We start from the raw sequence: 23692 nt of genomic DNA, 5'->3' as shown, positions 1-23692 counted from the left end.
CACGTCCTACACATGCTGCCTTATGAATCCTTTGCAGTCCTCCAATGGAAGATGGAAGGATGATTTATTCCCAATTTGACTGAAAAGAAATCAGAGACTGAAGAGATGAAAGCATACCAGAAAGAAAACTTTTACCCTCCTCTCCTTACTTAGACCTTAATTAGTGCCTCTGGGTGTATCTATGTGGTGTGTGGAAACAGGGATGAAGTCACTGCCCATGCAGAGTGCACACAAGAAGGACCAGATCAGAGCAGGACTTGGGCTCTACAGCTGGATCATGTCCCTGATCTTTTTCTCTCATGCTATGGCACAGCACTGTATGTGCGGGTTTTGGGTCAGGGCTGCCCAAGAGCTGATGAATCACAGTACCATCAAGGTTGGAAAAAACAGAAGACCATTGAGTCCAACCACTAACCAGACACTGCCATGTCCACCACTATCCCATGTCCGTAAGCACCACATCTGCATGCTCCTTGAGGCATTGATAATCTAGTGATGAGGAGGGTGCACCTGTGGTGACTTCAGAACTGTAGTCTGTGTTGAGAAGATTGTCTGATGGGAACGCACAAAGATGCATGGGCAGAACATGGTCACCTGAGGGTGTGACTCGGGAGGCAGCCCATAATCACCTTTATGTGTTTAGGGCACCTAGTCCTACTCTTGAGCTGCAAACCCCTTCAGCCTCATGAGTCAGGCCTTATTGGAGAGTGTTGTGGCTGGAAGCAAATGTCAGGCAGGAAAGGTCTGATGTGCACTGGGCCTGTTCCTGAGCAAGTGAGCTCTGAGGAGCTATGAAGTTCTCCCGAGATCAGCAGGTTGGGGGTTAAAGTCTCATCTTTGGATTTGCACTGAAATCTGTCTCTATGAAGCACTTAGGTGTCGTGGAAGGTTTGAGGTGATCGGCGAAAAGTGCTGAAAGTGAATCATGCTCATTTTCAGGAAGCAGTGGTTAAACCCAGGACATTCTTTCACCAGAAGTGAAGGAAACTTCTACTCTTTCTAGATGGTGGTTGTGTGAGGAACAGGCGGAACTGATGGAACTTGCCTTCACCTGCTTTTCATTGCCAGTGTAACAGGAATGACCTGATCGTAGCCTCAGGCACATATCGCCCCCATGTGCTGGCGAATCAGGTCTCTGCCTGTGGAGGGGAACAAATGTACAGCTAGACAGGTATGTGTCTGTTCTTATGGACCTCATGCTGAAAAGGTGCTGAACCCCAGTGCCCTTCCCTGGCTGCTAACCATCCTTAAATACTATCCCCACAGGGAATCTGGGCCAAGGCGTGACTTGCTGTATAAAATTATACAGCACGATGCTATCCAGTATCTCTGCCAGAAGGCAAGAATTTCATGGCTTCTTGCATTATCCCTGCTTTATGAATTACCAGAGGACTGTGTTTACATAGCTGTCATGTAAAAAATATGTGCCTGTCCCACCCTAGCAGGGACATTTGCCTTACGGTGAGCTCCCAGCTCTGAACCAAGTCTGGAGCCACCAGACTGTTGAATCAGCCCTGCAGGGGTACAGCCAAACCAAGCCAAGCAGCTACTCCTGCAAAATTTATGGATACTGTTCTAGCCCAAATCCTACTTCTAGAAATAGTCAAGACTGATTGTATTGGAGGGTGATGCACCAGCCAATGCACAGTGCACTTCATGCGTGGGGAGCTGAGCACATCATCATGTTGGACGGCGTTCCACGTAATAACATTTGCATTGAGACCAGTCAGCATCATGCTCTTGCCAGGAAAACTGGATCCTCCTCCTTCCAGCTTGCAGATGTTTTTAACAGCTGCAACATTTTGCAGCTTTTAAAGCTCACAACCATCTTTTAATTCAGCTTCTGTATCACTCAATGACCCAGTTTGCAAAGCTAACAGAGAGGATGAGCTGACTTTTTGCTTCAAATGTATTTTCAGTGGCTGACCAAAATGTTGGAAGATGGTCACAAGGGGAAGTGGACAGGTCCCGTGACTCACAGATCAAGTCTTGCAGAAAAGTAGTTTTGCTTACAAGGAGCTATTGGTCCTTGTTGTCTCTTGTCCCTGTTTTATAACTGCAGAAACTGACTGAGAACAGACTCAGACCTGGTCTGTTTAACAAGCCCAGTTTAAATTCAAGTGTACACATGTGATCAGATCTCTTATAAACAGATTGGTTTTTGCGGGCAGAAGTGTCTCCAGAGGAACTTTTGGTTTATGGTATCTGGCAGTTAAAACCAGGTGAAAGCTGCTGGATGACTGGACATTCCTCATCCAAACTGTAAAACACACCAAGAACTATAATCCATCACTTGTGTTTGAAGCCAGTAGGCAAGTTCTGCACTGCTTTATGTCCAGTTCCTTGCCCATTGCCTCCAGGCAGTCACTGTGCTGTCCAGAACTTTGTATCTGAGTGCATTCCAGGTGCCCTGAGGAACAGGGCTGCGCTTCACCCAGGTGATGCGCTGTCTGCCTGGGCAGAAATTTGGAAGAGCTTTGTAACCAGCCACTCAATGCAAAACAAAGCCCAGCATCAAGTAATTCAGGTACTGTATCCCGAGGGTCTTGGTTTTGATCCAGCTGGATCCTAGGATGAAGGCTACGATGAGAAGACAGAACTTGGCCCAGGACACTCAGTCAGATCACAGTCCATCACTTGAATTTATTTGAAAACTACCATCTGAAGTCATGACTATTTAAAGATTGTATCTATTTAAGACACACACACACACATGAAAGGGAGCTAGAAATAGCAGGGGCGGTGAGGAATGGGGGCTGAGCTCGAATTCTTCCCTGTCTGAACACATGGCAACTTGGATGCTTTCCATGGATGGTTCACAGCCGCCATTCCTGGACTGCCAGTAGCAGGGAAAGCAACATCTCCCACATATGGTGACAGCCCCTCTGCCATTACACTCCAGCCCTTCAGTTTATTTGCAGGTTGTTATCACACTACTTTTAGCTGGCACATATTTCTAACCCCACAGACCTATTTGCCGCTTCCAGAGTCCCTAGAAAGCCAGATATGTTTGAATTGTGACATCTGTGAGGACAAAGGAAGTGAAAGCCTGACACAAAAGAGAGCTGCAGAGGGCAGACAGGGCACAAGGTGTCTTAGGACCATCACTGAACTGATACTGAGGGAGTATCTCCCTCTATATGATGCCAGCTGTCAATCCTGCCTCATGGAGTTCACGGTCTGACCATGGTGACAGAAGAACTACCCTGGGATAACTCCCAGTGTCTTTTCTTTTTGCAATATTCTTCTCTCTGTCTCCTGGCTTGTCACTTCAGGCTTAATTTCTTCTCTCAACATTCCTGCCACTTCTGGAGACAGTGTTTGTTGTGGCCCAGTCGGATGAACCTCCCTTGGGAATGAGGACCACTATCTCGTTCCAGGTACAGCTGGCCTTTTTATAAGCACTGGCCTCCCCTGTGGGATGTGCTTCCCCAGGAGCTGCCTGCCTCTCAGCCTGAGCAGCTGCAACCCACAGGCTCTGCACCAAGTGGAGACCCGGCAGTCGGCATCCGGCACTCCGTGAAAATGTTGGCTGCCGCCTGAACTTCTCCCCACCCATTATAGTACAACAGCTGTGAAATGCATTACTCACAGATGTCTATTATTAGGGTCTGCCACTGCCTTCCAATGGCATCTGAACTAAAAGGGCCAGTGGAAATTGAACAGGATCTTTTGAGCCACCAGAGGAAAGCGTCACGCTCCATAGACCCCAGTCATTCAGTTTTACTGATTTAGCTTCATCCTAATTGTGGCAATCAATGCAAGGAATCCTGACTCCAAAGAGACCATAGCTGAGCTGTTGTTTCCAGCAAGGCATTCCCATAAGTTCAGGAGGCTTTATGTCCTGGAGCTGTATGGGATCCTAAATGACAGAAGTAGGTCTTTATTGCTGAGTTTTGGGATGATTATTTGTGCCTTCCTTCCCGACATGGAAAACTAATTTGCATCTTGACTAACACCAGCTGTTTGCTACTGTTGATGAGCTTCAGTCTTCTGTAAGTTTTGTCAACAATATCCCATTTTATATATAGTGCATTTTCCAACATGAGCACCAAGACCCTTTCCAGCCACCACAGTATCAGAAAATCTATAGAAAGAGAGAACACAATAGAAAAATATCACAGTTATTCTAAATAAAACCTACTCAAAATTGTGTATTCAGGGAGCTCTGCACACTTTTTGGGAAAGCAGGCAGAGCTTGTTCAAGGCATCATTGTGTCCATAGTGTTGAGGTGTCTTCCTTGCATCTCCTGGTGTCCTCAGCCCCCAGTTTTGCAAAAACCTTTGTATGTGCTTTAAACACACAGGCAGCCCCAAGAGAGGGTCTTTGTTGGGCTAAGAAAACAGACAACTGATGGAGACAGGCAGTAGTGCAAAAGATGGTATTTCAAGGTTGGTGGTCTCTTCTGATGAGGATCTGCATATTTTTAGGAGGAACAGGAGATGGTCAGCATGAATTCAGAATGAATGATGAAGAAGAGGCAGGAAAGTGCCAGCACAGAAGAGAGATGGTTAAAGTGAACTCTGAAGATCACAGAGCAAGAAACAGCAGGAGCCAAACCAGAGATTTTATCTTTATGTTCCTTGCACACCGCATCTATGCACTATTATCCCCTTCTTTGCTGCCATTTTCTATTTATTGCTGCAGTTTTACAGAAGCAAAGAACAAAACTATGTTGTGCTTTGGGTATTTAATTTATTTTATTCTATTTTACTTTACTTTATTTCTATTCTGTTTTGCAAATATATTATGTTAACTTCACAGCCGTGGATAATTCCCATTTGTGGCTCTGCTATTTCCAGGGATAGGATATCCATCATTCTTGGAAGTATATGCAAGCTGACATCTTCTGTTAGACCAAAATATAATTAGATTTGCACACACCAGGCACAAGGTTATCAACCACAAAAACAAAAAGACATCGCACGAACAGGGAAGAACATCTGGGAGACACACCAATCCATCTAGGGACCAGCAGAAACAAAACCTGAATAATAGATGGGCTAACACGACACTACCAATGTCCTGTCTGATTAAATCTACTTCATCAAACATCACCAAGGACAAAAATGTCCACTTTGCCCATAGCTGGATGCATGATGCATAAGAAAAAATTATACGACTTCTAACACATTGCTGAGTTGCTTTAAGTCCTCTGCGTTTTGCAGTAAGGGCTCACAAGGCACATCTGTACCCTGGATGTCAAATTCATTTGCAAGTACCCCAGTTTTAGGGATGCTAATTTATTAGATATTGCCTTGAACTGGGAAACTTGCAGGCAAACTCTGCAGGCAAACACTTTCCAGTCTGCTGTGCTGCCTGCCAGTGGACTGAGATGATGTTGAATGTTGGGAGAACTTAGGATCCACTGCACATGTGAATCCTGGAGGTCATGTATTCATGTTTGTCTTGATGTTTTCATGTTTAATGTTTGTGCAGCCACTAAATTTGGTCCCTCTGAAAGTGTCAGGCTGCCTCTGATAAAACAGCATGAATTCACCCAGCAGGTCTGTGACCATTGGAATTGCACCCACTGTGTGGTCTCAGCCTCAGTAGGAGCAGACTTGGTTTGGGGGAGACACACCTGCTGTCAGTGCAAACCACCAGGGAAAAAAATCAACCTCAAACTAGGTCAGGTTAGAAGGACAGAAAGTGAGTTATAAAAGTCAGTCAGTAATAGACCAAGGACTTTCCTAGCACACTTTTACTTTCCTGGGGAGCCAAGGCGGTATCTCTCTCTCTGCCTGCAGATTGGTGACTGACAGAGACTATGTTCATGTTCAGCACATCTTGGAAAAGATGAGCTGGCAGGTAAATTGGAAGTATTGGGTGAGACAATAATTCAATTTCTCTCATCAGTTCAGTTAATGGCTTTCATTTAGAGGGTTCATGCAGGATCATTACTCTCCATTAAGCTGCCACAGGTAGACACAGACAGATGGCAAACCAGTTTCCTCAAAGCACTCTACTAAAACTGTCTACCTGGGGACAAATCCCTATACCTGGCTGTCAAAGGAACCTGTCAGACACATGGATGAGAGCCTGGGAAAATCCTGGGAGCTGGTTTCAATGAGCTTGAATCCTGGTGGGCCTGCAGGAGTTCTGCAGTGTACAAAGGTTGAAGATGACTGCTTAGGACCAGACGTGCTGCAAGATAAGGGTGGAGAGAAACTCAACCCAGAAGCTCTCATATTCCACTGCAGAGAACTGTGGGCCTGAGAATCCTCTGAGGTTGAGTGTGGGAGGCTGCAGGGAGCAGGAGAATCCCCTCTGTGGGTTGATGTGTGCCATCTCTTCTGTGTCCCAGGAGATGGTCAAGAGCCCTTAAACCCAGGATGTTCACAACCTCAGAAAACTAGAAGCTCTGCTGATCAGAGTCCCTGAAGCCTCTTAAAGCAAGGATGTGTTAGTGGAATGGGCAAAAAACTTGGATTCAAAAGACCTGCATTCACACACTTTTTTTCTACTGAGAGGTGAGTTTGAAAAAACCGCATCTGCTTTGCATGAAGGATGGGCAAAGAAGTACAGTGCACCTCTGCTCCTCTGCTTTGACAAGTGGGAGATGGCCTGGGGCTAGTTACACCCTGAGAATAGTGTAACTAGCTACAGAAAAAGAATCACAGCTTCAACTTTTGTGCCTGGTCCCTTTGCTTCCCTCCTGCAGTTCCCCCATCATAGCCCAGGGCTAGTACAGGCTATAAGGCAGAGGACAGAAGCACCACACATTTTCCTCGAAGGATCTCTTAGAAGACTGCCTGGGAGATGAGAGAAGTTTTATCCAAGCTTTTCCAAACTCTCAGAAAAGGAAATTTTAAAAGGCTGATGTTGTGTTTTCGCTATCACATTGAATGAGGTTTCTTGGGTGGAAAGAATTTTCTTTGAGTTGTTTTGCCCTGTGCTACCCATTAAAATTGCATCAAGCACTTTTGAACAGCTCCTCCTTTTCAAACATGTGGTCCTATTTCCTGGCTGGGACTTGTCATTGCTGAGTTATCCTGGAGGAGGAATCTGTTGAAGGCCTCCAGAAGGCCTTGTGAGGTTGTGTTGGGAAGGGCTATATCAACACACTAAATAATGGATGTCTTGTGTGGGCATACAAATTTGGGGCCAGAGCTATGCCAGGCTTAATAAAGGAAGATTCAGGCTGGCATTGCAGATGCAAGTGCTAGAATGGCCCATTTCTGATGTCTCACAGCTCTTTATGACCTCACAGCTTCTTGGACGGATTTGACAAAAATCTCTTGGACATTCCTAAGAAATGAGAGACGCTGTGGACACAAATAAAGGGCTATCTGATGAGTTGAACTGGACTGTGAGGTCACAGAGCAACACAAGCTATGACAAGGGAGTGATCTGTGCAGGATGGGTGCTCAGAGATTGCTATTAGAAAGCATGCTCCCTATGGACACCCCTCTGCCACGTGACCTCCATTTCTTCTATCCATGACCTGAGGCATGGAGTAAGGAGAGCAGCAACACGACACGAGAGAGAGAGATGCAATAGGAATATCCACCTTTAGAGGCTCACATGCCCAGCAAGTGCCTTATCACAAGTAAAACTCACCCCAACCCCTGAAGGCTGGAGTTAGTCTCTGTGTCATGTACTGGGACTGGCAGACAAGAAATTACTTCTGCCTTGGAGGTAGACATTGACTAGCTCTATAAAAGTCAAACCAAATTCTCAGCAAGTGTCACTTCACAGGAGTAATAACCTTCCCACTTACTGCTTGCCAGGGCAGCTCCAGGGAAACCAGAGAAGGGGAGGCTGGGTTGGGCTGCAAGGGACCTTAGAGACCACCTTGTTCCAAACCCCCCTGCGATGGACAGGGACATCTTCCACTACACTGGGTTGCTCCAAACCCCATCCAGCCTGACCTTGAACACTTCCAGGGATGGGGCTGGACAACCTGCGCCAGTGTCTCATCACCTTCATCGTAAAGAATTTCTTCCTAACATCTAATCTAAACTTGCCCTCTGTCAGTTTGAAGCCATTCCCATTTGTTCTGTCACTCTATGCCCTTGCCCAAAGTCCCTCTCCAGCTCTCTTGTATCCCCCTTCAGCTATTGGAAAGCCACAATAAGGTCTCCCTGGAGCCTTACCTTCACCAGGCTGAACTTCTCTCAGCCCGTCTCCACAGCAAAGCCCCTGATCATCTTCATGGCCTCCTCGGGACTCGTTCCATCATGTCCCCAACCTTCTTATGTTGGGGGTCCCAGAGCTATACTGCAGGTGGGTTTACACCAGAGCAGAGGGGGAGAATCCTCTCCCTTGACCTGCTGTGGCTGTACTGCTCCTGATGCAGCCGAGGGTACAGCTGGTTTTCCGGGCTGAGAGCATACTGCTTATGTCCTCCTTCCATGTGATATTTATCTCTTGCTTTTTGCCCAAAGACTACTTTATCAGCTCTCTGTTTGTACCTTCTTTTAGAATTGCAGCATTTTGTTACAACTACCGCAATACCAATAAAAAACCAATCAAAAGGTTAAAACTCCTCCAGATCCACTCTTGTCTCCTCTGTAATGCCTTACACACAAGAGAACAAAAACTCCAAACAAAATAGGGAATTGTCTCTTCAAACTGCTAATGTTGCCTGAGGTGATTTCACTTGAACATAGCGTTTTCCCAGTGGAGACAAGAACTCATAGTATTTCTTTCCTTCAGCCATATTCATTACAGTGATGGCTCACTCCAACATGTGTTGTTACCAAAATCTGCCTTCCTGTGAATCTGTGTCTTGTGCTTGATTCTCTAATGCCTAGTAAGGGTTCAGGTTGTGCTACAGAATTTCTCTCTGGACAACCAGTAAAGGTTTCTTCCATCGACTATGAGCAGAAAACCTTTAGCTCTGGAGTACCACTGAGGCATCCAACTTTCTGTCAAAAGTGACTGAAATTTTACAGCACGTTCAAAGATACTTGGGGAAAAAAGAAGAGGACTGAAGGTTAGGCAGGCAAAGACACTTACAGGGAGGCAATCACAAAGGTAGCATGATTGCACAGTGCTCCTTTCCCTATGAAACTAGGGCGAACAACATTTCCATTGCTTTTTATTATGTCCTGCTGAGCACTGCCATCTTCCATCTGTAAACATCAGAGCCGCTGCTGTAGTAACCACACATAACATCTGATGCTGAACAGGAGGAGATGAAATCCTCAGTAACAGGGGACCTATTTCTATCTAAACTTCCCAAGCAATAACACTAGAAAATTGTTTTATAAAATGCATAACATAATGAGAAGCTGAGAAAACATTTTCCAAAAATTTGTTTCCAATCCACTCTAACAATTGCCATCAAATCCTGAAATTTTATTCTCACTTCAGCACAGAACAAATTAAGCTTTCAATAAGGGTTGTATTATGGCCTGAATGCATAGGACAATGTTTGCACTGAGACCTCTACCTTCATGGGGTAGGACAAAAAGGCTCATGGCCAAAAAATGAAGACTGGGCAGATGGTGATGTTTCATAGCATTGTCCCTAGACAGCCTCACATCAGTTCCAGGAATCACTGTGCAACTTGCCAGATCACAAGCTGCTGAGCATCACTGTAGAGGGAAGCTGCTACAGAGGTGTCAAGGTAGCACAGATGATGTGATGAGCAGTCGTTCCTTGGAAAGCAGGTATGTTACAGAGGGATGTATTTTGGTGTTGTTGCATGTGAGTTTACATATTACAATCACTTGTGCTATGAACTATCTAGTGTCCCAAGTACTTCTACGTCTTCCTTAGCGAAATCCAGAAAATAAGTGTCTCCTTTACTACTGAATTGCAGGAACATTTTGTTTAAGTGCCACATTAACTGGAAGAACCAGTGGGGAGCCCTTGAAAAGCACAAGTGATACAGTATATGTGCTGCTTCATGTCAGATCTTGCCTCTAGCAGTGGTGAAGGGATGGGTGTCAAACCCTTTATGATGCTGTGATGTGCTGAAATGGGAAAATTTGATTGCACGTATTTCCGTGTATTAGGAGCCTTCTTGAGAAGACTGTTCAAATCCTTCTCTCTTGGTAGCAAATTCTTTCCCCTTGCACTTATTATTGCAGCTGGACTCACCATTTCTGTCCTGACTCAGACCTCTCCCTAGCCCAGGAGATGCTCAATGAAACACCAAAACATCAGTCCTGTGATTAGATGAAAGACACTGCACCTGGGCACAAGATTTCCATCATGTACCTTGGAAGCGGTGATTGTGCAGCTGCAAACACATCTGTGGAATCCCTTGAGCTGGAAGAGTGAGAAATGTTGAAGCAGCATCTTCATTCTGCTGCAGAGAATATAATTTGTTTCCTGATAGAAACATATGGCCATCATTAATAACAATCAGTGATTGTGCCAGTTTCTAATTGAGCACAAGACACCTTGGTGTGCAAAATAGGATAAAACTATATTGGCAGGCTATTAGTTATTATACAGGTTATTATTGTGTGGGTTTGCTTGGGGATGTGAGAGTCTAGAAGAGTGAAGCAGAGCCTAGCCTGACTAGTCATCTGCCAATCACACCAAGATGTCATTTTTAATTGCAGCTGAAGAAAGGCTTGCTCACTATTTCTTTCGTACATTTGAACAATACTGTTTTCAAAAGTATGAACTACATTGTGGAGCCAGACTCATAAAGGAAGCCAATAATTAACAAAATTATTGCTACATCTATTAACCACAGAGTCATCCTCCCAGGTCTTGGCAGTTGCCCATCAGGGTCATATCTTCCCACAGTGTTTCATTTTGGCAGAATTTTCAGACATTCACTGCTGTGACACAGAATGACACATATTGTCTGGAATGACAGCTCTTAGGACATTGCATTCATCATTCATAAGTTTTTATCACAGCTAAACATGTTTAGTTTCTTCATATTATAGTAGTGATTTGGATGATAATATCAGGGAATGAGAGAAATTTGAAAACTTGGAATAAATTCAAGAAGTTTTTTTCTGGGTAAAATCGTGCTCTCTCTGACAGGTCAAGAAGCTGTAGGATAAGGTGTAATGGATGAAGAAAAAGGGAACATTTCCTAACAGACCCTCTCAGCTTTTGTAATGGTTTAAAGACCTCCTGAGCTAGAGTTTGAATATGGGGTACACTTTGTGTGCAGCTACCACAGACACATGGAGTTTTTTATGCCATCTAGAAGCAGATTTCTGTGCACCAAGTGATAAAGATGCATGGAGTTCCTGTTTGTTTTAAACCTGACACCAGGAACTTTGTCAGAAGTCTGTTCATCTCCAGCAAATAATCTTCCCCTTCTCTGTGCCACTTGTGGTGGTAAGAGCAGCCCAGGTAAATAAATTGCCCTGCAGATTACCTAACTGGGATTTTGGTAACTTTCTTCTCCTCCAAATGATTATTGTTACTTACATTCGGATTTTGGTTTCAAACCAGCTTCATCTGATTTGGCAAAAGCTGCTACTGTGCTTTGTTTCCAAGGAAATATTTGGATCAAACATAGCAACCAGAAGCTGCTGTTATTATTATTTAGCAAATAACCCAGAGCTTTGTTTTCTATCCAAGCATCCCTCAGACTCTGAAGAGTTTGGAAATCTAATCCCACACTGAATCTTTGCAAACAATCCCTTTTTTTAAATTGGGCCAAGCCACAAAGCCAAATCCAGTCCTGCCGAACCTTCACATTGCTCAATATTTCACGTGAGCTCCAATTGCTGCCGTCTGTTTCCAACTCTGTTATTCATTGCTGCTGTCATGCTGTGCCTCCTCCTCCTTGTATCCATAGGAAAATGCATCAGACCAAAACTGATGAGACTTTCTAACACTGCCAATGGTGTTATTGCAGAACTGTATTCATTACGTACCTTGAGGGTTATTAGAAGCATCTGGAAAGTTATGCTTCAAGGGTGTCAACAAAGGTTTCTGAGATTTCTCCTTCTTCCTCTTACACAAGCCCATTTTAAATTTCTTTTGGGCAAACAGCTCCAAAACACCTCTGTTTCCTCTCTAGTAAAAATATCACACTAGGTAAACATACCCCATTTATATTCAAAATTTCGCTTGCTAGCTTGTTTTTTTGTTTTCAGTTTGGTTTTTTTTCCCCACCAGAATTGCACAATAAAAATTTAATGATCTCCTGCATATATTATAGACTTATATGGAGATCTATGCTGCTTAAAAGTTAAGCATAAGTGTTTGCTTCATAACAAATTGCTGCAGAGGTTTAGAAAGTCTGCAAAACAACTCTCAGCATAGGGCAATGAGAGCCAGGAATAGGCATTTATCCTTTGCTCTTTAGAGATGTGACCCACTTTAACCAATGTTAAATGGAAATCCATCCACTCATACAGGAAAAGGGGTGAATTGAAAAACATAATCAGTGCCTGGTTCCTACATACGTGCATGTCATTGTTTCTTTCTGCCTTCTTGCAATGTGAGTTTCCAGTTCTTGTGGGGTTGGGGCTTTTCTGCTGAATTTGAATTTCCAATTTTTTATAATCCTCTGGGAAGATGTGCCATCTTCTTGCTGGTTTTCCATCAACCTCTTTGGACTATGTTGTTTCATCTGTTCTGCTAAGGAATATTCTTCACCTCTGGGGCCAAACAGTACTGCTCAGACTGTGTCCAAGGCAGCAATGCCAGGACAGTTACCTCTCCCCCTCTTCCAGCTCTGCTCCTTCCTTCTTCCCTTATTTCCTACATCCAGAGTGGGCCATCTTCAAGCTCCCAAGGAAACCTCAACGTTTCTAATAAGGCTGAGCCACAATCTTTGCCTCCAAAAAGACCCAAAAGCCTCAGCCTGATGTGTTTGCCCTCATGCATCACATTCATGCAGCATGGAAGTCTAAGCCAACAGTGTTGAGCTCTAGGCTGCTGCTGTTTAGTTTTCTTCATCATGTAGTCAGTTCTCTGTCCTCATTTGCCCCTGAACTAAACTAAGTGATAATTGAGTATAAATACACAGGTTTTGACACTGTGACCATGTGAGCCGAAATCTGGTTAGCAATAAACTTTATCCTCCTTCATTACTATACCTCATCTTTGCTTAGTCACTGCTTGGTGCCAAGGGTTTGTTTCCCTGGAACAATGTGTCTTCTTCCCGGGAACAAAGCTTCCTTGTGATGAGATGGATGCTGTAAATAAAGATGTCCACCCAGCTGAAGGGTTCAGCTCCAGGGGAGAGGTTTGGACAAGTTTTGTGCAAAACAGATCCTTTAACACAGTCCTTTCCTCTACTACAAAAGTTAGAGCAGAGCGCAACTCTTTCTGTATGCCTTACTGGGAGCTCCTTCAGCATCAGCACAGATGTCCACTCGGGAATTAGTTCCCTTTCTTTTATTTATCTGCTTTTCTGCCAGACAGTGAGATAACAGGGGCTAGCACTAAACAAACCATGGGGGAGATGTGTGTATTTTACAAGACCTCAGAAACGCAGAATGTTGATAAAGACACATAAAAGCCCTGTGGGAGACCATGCCCTCTGGCCAGGGAGTGGAGACAACATTTTGTGTTCTGTTCCTGGAATAGCACAGAACAGGAACACCAGTGGAAAAAGACCTGCATAAACAGCGAGCAGGAGACACAAATACATTTCCATTACCATTTTGACTTGAATACATCCACCCATAATTCAATGGCCCCTGTTGCCATAGCAATGGAGTATCTCATCATTTTCATGTCTTTTTTTTCACAACAACCATGTGAGTTGAGGAGATACTGTCTACAAGTTACAGACGTGGTTGGAGGTGTTTTAATTCCCCTCTTTTAACACCCAGTTGAAGGGGTGCATTCATTTCCCCACCTTGGGTTGTGGCAGGGAGGGAGCCAGACACCAGCACCCCATCCCAATGTCTCCCTGCTCAGGAGGAGGGAATTGCCAGTGGAAAGTGTTTTATGAGTTCAAGGGAGTCTAAGCAGAGTTCTGAGAGACAGAAAATCTTGGCTAGAGGATGTTTGGACATCTCTGGAAGATTTCAAAGTTGAATGCTGACCCAAAACAATCCCTCCTACTACACCTTGATTGCTCAGATACAGCAGGACCCACAAGCCTGTGTAGACTTGGACCTGGAGCCACTGTCTCGAGGAGATTAACTTGTGGTGACATCCCTCCATAAACTCCATCCACTCAAGGTAGTATGCAGTAGGAGTTTCCTTTTAAACCCCCTCTTTCTGGGCAGCTAAGCAATGTCAGTCCCTCACCTTAGGGCAGTATCCAAACACCAATTATCATGCACATACTGGGCCCTCAGCTTTGAAAGGACAAGTTGAAGCACTGTATGAATAAGAAATTAGAGTAATTCCCTCAGTGTTGAACCCCATGACATAAAAACTCAGCAATTAGCATTTCCCCCCTCTTTTTTTTCCCCCCACAGTTGTTTTGGTAAAATATGAAGATGATCCTTCTGAAACACAGACAGGCTGCTTGCAGCTGTAATTTGCAGAAGGAACTTCTTATTTATACCCCTGGTCCTGTGATTTTAGTGTTTGTCTTGGTATATGAGCACGGTAACTGGTTACTCTCCCTGACAGGATGGCAGGCTGAGCACAGGCAATGCACAGGGACCTAGAGGCTTTGCCATGTCCCATCTGCTCTCACCCACAGCTGAGCAATCCCTCTCTGGTTTTCCCATTTAAGGCTGTGCTTTGTAGAATCATAGAGTGTTTTGGGTTGGAAGGGATGTAAAAGATCATTTAGTTCCAACCCCTCTGCCCATTGGCAATGACACCTTCCACTAAACCAGGTTGCTCAGAGCCCCATCCAACCTGGCCTTGAACACTTCCAGGGATGGGGCATCTGCAGCTTCTCTGGGCATGGTGCTGATGATAGGTGTGACACAGCCTTTGAGAGACTGCTGGCTTTTTTGAAATGTCAGTGGTGGACCAGATGGGACACCGTGGGGAGGTCAGAAGGCATTAGGGAACAAAAGAGGGCTAATTTGTGAGACCACTCAGGTGTGGAACAGAAGATGGTCTAGGGCAGTGAAGGCTCAGCAGAGCATGTAATTTCTACCTGAAGCCTGTCTGGCACCACATGCATATGTGAGACCCAGAGGACATCATATATATCACTATATACCTGGGAGTGGAGCTGAACAGGGCTACCCAGCTACTCCAATGTTTTAGTGAGAGCTAAGCCACTTTCCAGCTCCCTGCTGGCTCCAAAAACCCTTGCTTACCTGCGAGTTCAGTTACCCTGTGGACATGGAAACACATCCTGGCATCAGCTGGAGGGTTCAAATCCCACCAGTGCTGTGGCAGGGGACACATCTGCCACCAGGCACAGTAAGGAGGGGATTTCTTACAGCTAAAGGGCTGTGCTGGAAGGAAAAGAAACTTCAATGGATGTTGGGAAAAAAGGGACAAACTCAATGTCCGGGCATTTTTGGAGGACCTGGCTTCTCAACCAATGGCCATTGCTGTTTATCCAAAGAGACCACGCCCAGGGTGGTCTTATCCAAAGACCCACTGCTGGGTGCTGGGCCACTCATCTTCCCCAGTTTTATAGCAGAGGCTTACCTTGCCATCCACAATGTCCTGGCTGCACTGCTCGGAAGAAGACAGACCTTCTTGCCCTTTCCCAGTGCAGCAGGATGGTGGATCAACCACAGGCTCCACTGTTGTCCAACACAGAGGCATGTGTGAGAGACACAGCACACTAGGCAGACTAAATCATCCTCCCCCCAGCCAGCAGGTCCAAGCATCACTTTAATCATGGCTGAGGGCAGTATTCCTGCTGCCTGGAGGAAGGAGCTGGGTGTTTTTCAGGCATCATGCTTCATTAAGTGTTTTTATAGCAGCACTTTGCAGCTGCAGGGTGCGGTGATGGGGGGCTGCAGCTCTGACTTGCTGATTAGCACCAGGACTGTTGCGCACACAGCTCGATGAGACCCAGCCATCATCTAAGTGGGGAAAAATCCTCAGAATAACATAAAATCAGGAGTGGTTATAAGCTTGGCATTTAGGGAGTCCTCTGAATTGTTTGTCATACTCAGACATTCACCACAAGGGAAACTTAATTAACTACTGAGAGAGGCTTGACACTCTTCTCTCCAGAGCAGCTCATTGCTTAATTGGAGAAACAAACTATGTTCAGTGACTTAGTGGAAAAACCACGGCTCTTTTGGACAGGAATATGAAAAGGAAGGCCAAGGACAGTGAAATATATTTTACCAGCACTAATTTCTGCTTGCTCTAAGGATCAAAATCCTGCTAGTGACAGTTTAGTCTGGATGATGAACTGGCAAATCGCACTTTCACACAGAAAAATGTGTGACTGGGATAACAGAAATCCCCTCCCTTGTCATCCTCTCCTGTTTTGCTTGCAAGGGCTTGTACCCTGCAGAAATCTCTTTCCTGGAAAAAAAACCCTCTCTGACAGACCAGATGCTGATGCATCATGTCTGATTCCCAGGGAGCTGGTTTTGGTGGGATTTGAGCGTGAACAGGGGATTAGAGGGGAGCCCAGGGATCAAACTACCCCAGCTGAGTTGCTTTCCAGTATGACCAGATGGAAAAGCGTGCAGTCTACTAGCAAAGGAGCGCTCTCTTGTGGGCTATGCAGTGTGTGAGCAGAGCATGTGTAAGCTATGTTGGCTCAGAGGTGATTAATAAAGAAAATAAAGACTGGGGAAGAAAGGCATGACATAAACCGGCACAGCAGCTAAGTGTAACCAGATGTCAGGTTGTTTTGATCTTCTCATTGCAAAACCAAGGAAGAGGGAACACAAATAAGCCCCCCCGCCTCAAAGCCAGAGCCACTTTAGGCACCCACTGTGCTGCTTGAGGCCAACTGAGATGAAAGGTAAGGTCCAACGTGTCACATACCCCTGGCTGAGGGCTGTAAATTGCAGAAGCATGTAGGACAGCGCGCCACAAGGCACAGATGGGCTGGGTTTGCTCTAACTTCCTCTGTGTTGAGGCTTTGGAAAGCAGCCAGAAGCTGAGAATGGCAGCAGAACCAGGCAATTTCAGGTGGGTGTTCTGCCCCTAGCCGTGAGAATGTGGTGAACACAAGGAGGAAGAAGAAACACAGACAATGAATGAGAGGAAGAGCCTGGTAATTGATACATGATGGTTTGCTCAAGGCTGACAGCCATGCTTGTCTTTGCTGGGTGGGTGAAATAATTTGCCTCTGGACTTAGAAAAGGCCTGTGACTTACAATAGCCTGAAACAAGTTGTCCCACCTCCTGGAGTACTCCCCACCTCTTTGGACCTGCCTTGGTGTACTGTGAAGAGCTCTGTTCACACTATACACACATACCCATCTCTGCTGCATCTCATGGCCCAGGAGCTTTCAGAAACTAGAATAGAATCACAGAATTGTTAAGGTTATAAAAGCCCTCAAAGGGCATCAAGTCCAACCATTAACCTGGCACTGCCAAGCACACCATGTACCCAAGTGCCACAACTACATGCATTTGAACATTTCCAGGGATGGTGATTCCACCACTTCCCTGGGCAGCCTGCTCCAGCACTTGACAACTCTTTCAGGGAAGAATTTTTTCCTGATATCCAGTCTAAACCTTCCCAGGTACAAATTGAGGCCATTTCCTCTTGCCCTGCATCTTGTTACCTGGGAAATAGCCACCAGAAAACCTCAGAAAGACAACTAGAGCCTTTCCCAGCCCAGCTCCAATACATGGAGCTGAGCTAATGTGCAAAATGCTGATTCTTACAGTTAAGCATATCCTCACATACTTCACTGTAGTATGCTTACATATTTTACTGTATTGAGATTCCTTCTGGCACAGGAGAATTTCTCCTTGGACTTCCCACTCGGAGGATAACACTCAGAGGTTGGGATAGTGATTTACCGAGATATGAATATCGATCTAATATCGATATCCAACTGAGACGGACAAAAACTCTCTAACAGTTTAGAGTTAGAAAGTGTATATTTTATTGGCACCAGGCTCTGCATGGGATAGCTTCCTAATACACAGTGTCAAGGTATGAATGGTTACAGAGTTTATTTATCCACAAAAGTTATGAATATCCAAAATACAAATGCATATTTATAACAATGACCCCTCCTATTCTCCGCTTCATATGGAAATTAGCTTTAATGTCATTAAGCATGCATAGTGTGTGCTCTGAATTGAGTCGATGGTCTCAAATTGGGTCAGTGGTCCCAGATAGATGAAGTAAGCTCATCTCCCTCATTTTGACCTTTTTCACCTTTCTGAACTTTAATAATCCTAATTACTTTAGTGACCTCCAAATTTCCTCTTTCATGACTTTTGAATAGGTTTTCACAGAGGGAGGAAATTGGTAATTGTCCTTGTTCCCTAGACCAACTTATCAATGTTTCTGTACCTCATTCTAAGCACAGGTAAACAAGCATACAAATGACAGATCATCAATTATTTAGTAATCAATTACTAACATCTTAAAAACTGTTTCAGGTCTAGCTCTCCTAACTATTTTAATTAACTCTAGCCGAGCTCAAATTCTTTCTTATTCTAACTAATTTCAACACAGCTAGCCTATAACTAAAATCTTTATGTTTCTTTTAAGTTTATGTTTCAGTAGGAGCAGAACCAGAGTTTGATACTGCTGTAGATGAACATCGTCACTCCTCATCATCTGGAAGCTGACGGAATATTTACACTGATATACATTATTTATATATTACATAGATACCATATATATTATACAGATGGAGTACTGATGGCATATTTACATTGGTTCTCAACACCCCTCCTCCCAGTCAACCAGATAGGAAATCATTTGGCAGATCCTCATCTAAACAGTCTAGTGCTCAGGAAAAGCAGCATAAATTACTCAGGACGGAGTAAAACATGGCTTGCACATACGCCTACGGTCTTAGGGAAGAAGCAGAAGTGATAGCTCTTTGCTGCACCTGCTGCATTATGCACTTGGTATTTCAGTCACTCAGAGTGATGTTGATCCAGGAGCAGGCTCAGGCATGTTTTGTGCTCTTTAAAACACAGGAAAAGGTAATCCAGGTTGCAGTGCTTTATTGTACAAGACCACACGTTCTTCTTTAGAGACAGCTGCAAAACGTAAATAGATAGAAGAAAGGAGGCAAGGACTGTGTCCCTATTTCACAGTGTGATGCTGGCAGTGTTAGTAGGAGAAGGCAAGCTGTCCTCCTCTGTGCCTTGCTCCTACTAAATCCATCTGAGGAGGCAGTCCTAGAACCTGGGGAGGTGGTTTCTCACCAGACTGCTCTGTTTTGCTCACTTTTGAGAACTGCAAGCCTCGCAAAGACTCTTGTTACAGTGGTTGAGTCCACTGCAGGAATGACCAAGGAGCCACAGAGCCCCAAAACAGTGGAGGTCCGCTGGTGAGCAGGCTCAGAGGTCTAAGACCACCCCGTTTTACTCTTTTTAAGTCCATGTTCTAGATACCTCTCCTTTCCTTGATACCCCACTGGTTCCCAGGTCCCTTGTTCCACCCCTTGCCTTCCCCAGTGGTCACTGTCCTGTCACCCCACATCCTCTCCACCCCCTGGCTCCCAAATGCCAGGTTCTGATGTTCTGCGCTCCCCCAGTGCAGCTCCAGATAAAACCCTGGGCCCCTCAGTGTTCTGTGTTCTTTGTCCCTGGGTCCCTTCAAGTGGGGACTCCAATAAACCCCTTGGAACTCCATACAAAGGACCCCTCCAGCCTCTTTGTCTCTGGCGATGCTGCAGGAGCTGTCCGGCTCTGTGTGTGTGAGTGGCTGTGAGTATCCACCAGCTCCGGTGTGTCAGGGGGTGTCCGAGCACGTTCACGCGGCACCCCCAGAGCTGCTCCGACAGGGACGCGATCGGGACGGACGCGGCGCTCTTTCCACCCCTCAACTCGTGCACTGTGTCAGACTCTCTGATGTGGTTTGAAAGGACAAATGAAGACTGCCCTGGCAAGGGTTGGAGTCTGGGCTCAGATCCATGTGGAACCTCTTGGTCTCCAATGGGAAGCAAAGGCCAATGAAGCTGGAACCATGGAAAGTCAGAAACAGCCCATGAGAGTTGTGGCAGTTTAGGACAGGGCTTTTCTGACCCTCCTCTGATAAATCTCCTTGCAGTTCTCTGTACAGACACCCACAGACATTTGTGCCACTGCATCTGCCCATAGGCAATCCCAGTGGTTCCTAGGGCAGCAGTTTTCCTGCTTTCCCAGATCTGGATGTTTCTCTTTTTCTCCCATGGCTCTGAGCATTCAAGATTTCCCTTCTGGTTTGCAGAGCTCTCAGCAGTGACTGCCTGTGCCTCGTGTCTGCTCCCCATCCACAGCAGCGCTGGAGGTATCAGAGCAACACACTGTCAGCCTGAGAGGCTTATCATTATCAGCTTAGGAGATGTAGGTAGGTCATCAGGGAATTTTAATCAGCAGAGACACTTTCACATCCAAAGAGACAAAGATATTATCAATTCTCTTAAATGGACACCAGAAGAGATGAGCTGCAGCTCTTGGGACTCTTCCTTTCTTCATCCTGTCCGAAATAAATTGTTCCACGAAATGCAGTGATGCCATGCTGATCCCCAACTGTTAATGCCCTGGTTTTTCAGCCACAGATGTCCTTAGAAAGTCAACTTTCTCTGAAGGCTTCTCTTTTCCATGAGGAACATGCTGTGTATTTCTCTCACTGCTCTGGAAGGCACCACTCATGATGGCCACATGGAAAAGCTATACCAGGACACAGCAGGCTGCTGGTATTTTAAAATGCCTGTCTCTCTTCTGGGTCAATGCTTATTTCCACTGGCAGTTTTGATCTGTTTTCCTCTCCTTCTCTCTGAGGGCATTCCTCACTTGCCCTGCTGTAGCATTCCATGCTGTGCAGCAGCAGCTAATGGGGACTTAGTGACGTGTTAGCCTGGATGTGTGTGTTTCAGATGAAGGGATTAATACCTGGGGGCTCACTTGGGAATCCTGCAGACAGCAGGTTTGAAACATGGCAAGCTTTATTCTTTGTCTTGCTTCTGTCAATATCTTGATTAAATTGTAATTCCACTAAAAAAAATCACACTGTTGGCATGAAGGTGGGTAAGAGAAATTGATTATTTCATTTTTTTCCCTTCTGTGGTTAGTTGAATTGCAGGTATTGCTGTTTGGGTGGCAGTTAGGACTGATTACTTCTATAGCCCCAGAAGGCAAAGAAAAAGTGAACCTGGGGTGTGTTTCACTCTGTTTTCTCTGGTCTTGCTGAAGAGTTAAAGCACGTGTTTAACAGATATGTTACTCTAGATGGGTTAATTGAGTTTGAGCAGCTCTACAAAATAACCATCTGCAACCATCCATGTGGTTTAAATGTCCCTTGGAAACAGTCATGTCAAGAGTTGCCTTTATAAATGATAATTAACAGACACCAAAATGTAGGTGTGCTCTGAAACCAGGTACATTGACCCTCATTAAGTTTTGTCCTGGCTCTGGAAATGATGAAAGTATTTCCTTTAGAGAGGCAAGGTTGTCAGAAAGGCTTTAAATACAGTTTTTAAAAATGCCAGTAATCCTTCAGATTAGCTTTTCTGTCAGTCTGAAATAGGGCTAGTTAAATTCCAGCGAATTGAGCAGGCAGTGGTCCAGCCCTGTGGATACAGAGGGGATTAGTGGGACGGCTGGAGCAGAGCATAGGCTTTTCATGGAAGAGGGCTTTGCAGGGAGTCAACAGAGGCAGGCTGCAGAAAGGCAGTGACTGTCCTGCCACAATGCAATGCAAAGCTGTTGCCAGACACTGCCAGAGCAGCCCAGGGGATATATATACATATATATGTTATACATACATATATACACACACATAAGAAGGATGTAGACCTGTTGGAGTGAGTCCAGAGGAAGCCATAAAGGTGCACAGAGGGCTGGAGCACCTCTGCTATGGAGACAGGCTGAGAGAACTAGAGTTGTTCAACCTCGACAAGGAATGGCTTTGGGGATCCTTTAGAGCCCCTTCCAGTACACAAGGGGGCTACAAGAGAGCTGGGGAGGGACTTCTAACAAGGACATGGAGTGACTGATAGGACAAGGGGGAATGGCTTCAAACTGATGGAGGGCAGGGTGAGATTAGATATTGGTCAGGCAGTTTTCCCTTGTGAGGGTGGTGAGGTACTGGCATAGGCTAACCAGAGAAGCTGTGAAAGTGTTCAAGGCCAGGTTGGATGGGGCTTTAAGCAACCTGCTCTAGTGGAAGGTGTCTCTGCCCATGGCAGGGGAGCTGGAACTAGATGGTCTTGAAGGTCCCTTCCAACTCAAACTGTTCTGTGATTCTACAGCTCTGTGAACTGAAGATATATATGTATATATCTATATATGTAGCTGAAGCAGAAGAGATGAAGACATCAGGTTGCTGGAGGCTGCTGCCTACTGAGACCTTCCATCTACCCAGGGAAGTTCACACCTAGCTCATGCTCCATAGTAAATAACCAGTTAATTCATTGATTTATGAATTTTCTGTAGCTCCTAATTATGCCAAGACATCTGGGTATCATGATAACAGAGAACAAATTTCCTCATAGGCAAGGTGAAAGCTGGAGGAAGGTGTAAGACCAATACTGGGTGGCCTGTGCTGGGGTACAGTATCCAAGATAAAGTCTGTCCAGCAGACATTTGAAAGATCAGATATTTAGATAAGATTGTAAAAATGGTATTTTCTTCAAGCTGCCAAAGATGCCAGAGTCTGGGAAAGACCGATTGGGATAGAACAAGTTTTAGTGCAATTTCCTCTATAGGGTTTGTAAAGATATCGTGCAATGAAAATGCAACTCACTATAATTTCCAGGTTTTCTTTTAGGGATAAATACAAGTTAACAGATCAGGCAGGATGTGATGAAGACTCCAGAGAGATTATGTGGTTATGGGACAGTTTGCAATATAGCATAGTTCTAAGGGTTAGGGTTATGGTAATGCCTAGGGTTAGGGTTCAGAAAACCCCAAAGCCCAGAGCTCCAGGGACACTGACAATGCGAAAGGCGTGCCAAGGGGAGCGCGGCACTGCCCCAACATTGCAGCTACTGTGTCTTCCTGACTGGAACTCAGCTCAGCCCCGTGCTGTTTCTTTGGCTGTGCCTAGGATTAGGGTTTGGGTTAGGGTTAGGGCTAGGGTTAGGCCTAGGGTTAGGGTTCAGGAAACCAGAAAGCCCAGAGCTCCAGGGACACTGACAATGCAAAAGGCATGCCAAGGGAAGCACGGCACTGCCCCAGCATTGCAGCCCCGGTGCCCTCCTCACTGGAACCCACCTTAGCCCAATGCTGTGTCTTAGGCTGTGCCTAGGGCTAGGGTTAGTGTTCCACCTAGGCTTAGGGTTCAGAAAACTGCAAAGCCCAGAGCTCCAGGGACACTGACAATGCGAAAGGCATCCCAAGGGGAGTTCGACACTGCCCCAACATTGCAGCCTCAGTGACTTCCTCATTGGAACCCTCCTCTGCCCAAAGTTGTTTCTTAGGCTGCGCCTTGGGCTAGGGTTAGGATTAGGGTTAGGGTTGCGCCTAGGGTTAGGGTGCTACAGTGGGGATTACTGTAACACGCATAACAAACAAGGCAGCCCGTGGAAAAGAAATATATATAGGCTGATTCTTGATAGACATTTCAGAGATGTTTATTTCTCCAGCCGCATGGCCAGAGCTCCGCCGAGGAACTGTTCCAGTCACAGGACCAAGGGTCCTTCTGCCCGCGCAGGGAACACAAACCAACCAATGGGAACGAGGCTGAGCAGGGACAGGGAATCCCTGTGTCTGTGCCCTCAGGGCCCCTCTCCCAGGGCTCCATGGCAGGGGAGGGGCCCCAACCCCGGGGGGGGTGGAGAAGTA

General features: G+C 45.5%; 1 long non-coding RNA gene across 1 annotated transcript; it reads right to left on the bottom strand.

Annotated features, from left to right (window-relative positions):
• Window positions 1-6450: 6450 nt before the first annotated feature.
• On the bottom strand, window positions 6451-20669 carry LOC108447064. Its single transcript, XR_001862448.1, has 3 exons — window positions 17926-20669; window positions 17395-17398; window positions 6451-6464 (listed from the first exon to the last, which is right to left on the bottom strand). It is a non-coding gene; the product is annotated as an uncharacterized LOC108447064 (long non-coding RNA).
• Window positions 20670-23692: the final 3023 nt, after the last annotated feature.

The sequence above is a fragment of the Corvus brachyrhynchos genome, unplaced genomic scaffold (assembly GCF_000691975.1).
Source record: "Corvus brachyrhynchos isolate BGI_N302 unplaced genomic scaffold, ASM69197v1 scaffold44, whole genome shotgun sequence".
NCBI lineage: Eukaryota > Metazoa > Chordata > Aves > Passeriformes > Corvidae > Corvus > Corvus brachyrhynchos.
This window is presented reverse-complemented; position numbering and strand designations above follow the sequence as displayed.